The 2,546-nt window shown below is 39.0% G+C and overlaps 1 protein-coding gene across 1 annotated transcript in view; it reads left to right on the forward strand.

Moving 5' to 3' along the window:
- Positions 1–2,546, forward strand: part of LOC107731304 (netrin receptor DCC-like) — a gene marked incomplete at its 5' end in the record, with an annotated part of 67,152 nt that overhangs the window by 16,523 nt on the left and 48,083 nt on the right. The gene's annotated exons all lie outside the window — the stretch shown is intronic.

Below are 2,546 nucleotides of genomic sequence, written 5' to 3' on the forward strand. Positions count from 1 at the left end.
ATCTGTCTGTCTGTCTGTCTATCTATCTATCTATCTATCTATATCTATCTATCTATATCTGTCTGTCTATATATGTTACGTCAAAACTTTTAAAAATGATCACTGTTGACCCTTGAACCAGTGTCTGCATGGACTTTACCTGATCTCGGATCAGTTTTATAAATTTGCAAACATTTTAATGACACATTTGTGTAATAAAAAGAAAGAGTTATAGTTAATAGACTCTTATTGGCCTGATTAACCAAACTCCCCATAGACGAACAAAACAAACTCTGCAAATGAAGAAAAAACACATATTTAATAATATAAGATGATTTATTAATTGCACTTTTTATGCATGTCTAGGCTGAGTTTTTGTTGCATTTACTGAAGCCTTCTGACCAGAGTGTGGCCTTTCAAGTGCTTTTTTGAATCAGTTGATTCAGAGTTTTACAAAGTTTAGTTTCTCCCATCACTACTAGTAAGGACCGTGTTTACTAAACACTTATTCAATTATGATTATTCAATGCCCTGAAAAGGGGAATGTCTAGTAAGCAAACGTTTCAGAGCTTCATGTAACCGGCCCACAAATGTCTGATTCCCTGGGTAGTGTGCTTACTGCTGAAGTAGTGTGCAGATTGAGACGCAGCCACAGGCTACAAGAGGAGGTGATAAGAGGAAACGGTTTAAGCAGAGAATCGATGCGTCTGGCTTCAGTGTGTCTGAGGTTAGTGTGTCTGCCAGCACAATGAAAGTTAAAAGCGCACATCATTCAGCATATAATAGATGAAGATGTAGTTGACATTTACATTATCTTTCAACTCGACGCAGAGCACCGGCATCGTCTGTTCTAATGGAGCACTTTGAAGACGTCGTTGGGCGTGAGAATGTCACCTTTGAACACGACTTGTTGCTGTGTGCAGATCAAACACGTGGCGTGAGGTTTGATCAGCACCTGCTTGAGCTTCACTCTAGTTTGCTGCTTTGAGAGAGTCATTAATCAGAGACGCTCTGTGCCTGAGAGAGACGATTACGAGAGCGAGAGAACACTGGCGGAGTGTCGAGCTTCATAAACGCTGGCGGAGTCCAGGCTTTCTGCTCTTAGACGAGAAGAGAGTCAACAAAAGGATTTTCAAAACAAAAAACACCAGAATAGAAATAGAAGCTTAAATATGATTCATGTGGAGGAAGAGAAACAGAGCAGTCAGAGGACAGAGAGCAATTAGAGAGTTCACAACTCAAGAATCACTGGGAACTCAACACACTGAATTTATCAACCCATCCATCAATCAGTCTATCTATCTATCTATCTATCTATCTGTCTATCCATCCATCCATCCATCCATCCATCTGTTGTTTGTTCATTCTGTCTTTCTGTTGTTTGTTCGTTCGTTCGTTTGTTCATTCATTCTGTCTGTCATTCATTTGTTCTTTCATTTGTTTGTTTGTTTGATCGTTTGTTCTGTGTCTGTCTTTCTATCAATTATTTGTTCCTTCATTCATTCATTCATTCATTCATTCATTCTGCCTTTCATTCTGTCGTTCTGTTCTGTATCTGTTCTGTTCTTTCATTTGTTTGTTTGTTCTATCGTTCATTCTGTCATTCTGTCTGTCTATCGTTCATTTGTTCTTTCGTTTGTTTGTTAGTCTGTTGTTCGTTCATTTGTTCGTTCGTTCAATCGTTCTGTCTGTCTATCTATATATCTGTTATTCATTCGTTCTGTCGTTCTTTTGTTCGTTCGTTCATTCGTTCGCTCTGTCTGTCTGTTGTTCTTTTGTTCTTTCATTTGTTTGTTTGTTCGATTGTTCATTCTGTCATTCTGTCTGTCTATCGTTCGTTTGTTCTTTCGTTTGTTTGTTTGTCTGTTCTACCTGTCTGTTGGTCATTCGTTCGTTCAGTCGTTCTGTCTATCTGTCATTCATTCGTTCGTTCTGTCGTTCTTTTGTTCGTTCGTTCATTCGTTCGCTTTGCCTTTCTGTTGGTTGTTCGTTTGTTCAATCGTTCTGTCTGTCTATCTAGCTATCTGTCATTCATTCATTCGTTCTGTCTGTCGTTCATTTGTTCATTCGTTCGTTCTCTCTGTCTGTCTATCGTTAGTTTGTTCTTTCGTTTGTTTGTTTGTCTGTTCTACCTGTTTGTTGGTCATTCGTTCGTTCAATCATTCTGTTTGTCTGTCTGTCTGTCTGTCTGTCTGTCGTTCATTTGTTCATTCGTTCGTTTTCTCTGTCTGTCTATCGTTAGTTTGTTCTTTCGTTTGTTTGTTTGTCTGTTCTACCTGTTTGTTGGTCATTCGTTCGTTCAGTCATTCTGTCTGTCTGTCTGTCAGTCATTGTCTGTCGTTCAGTTGTTCAATCGTTCAAACGTTCTGTCTGTCGTTCAGTCATTTTGTCTGTCGTTCAGTTGTTCAATTGTTCAGTCATTCTGTCTGTCATTCAATCATTCTGTCTGTCTGTCGTTCAGTCGTTAAGTCTGTTATTCAGTCATTCTTCCTGTCATTGAGTTGTTTTGTCTGTCTGTCGTTCAATCATTCTTTCTGTCGTTCAGTCATTCTGTCTGTCTGTCTGTC

This window comes from Sinocyclocheilus rhinocerous, unplaced genomic scaffold, assembly GCF_001515625.1.
Source record: "Sinocyclocheilus rhinocerous isolate Xijiao unplaced genomic scaffold, SAMN03320098_v1.1 scaffold2594, whole genome shotgun sequence".
Lineage (NCBI taxonomy): Eukaryota > Metazoa > Chordata > Actinopteri > Cypriniformes > Cyprinidae > Sinocyclocheilus > Sinocyclocheilus rhinocerous.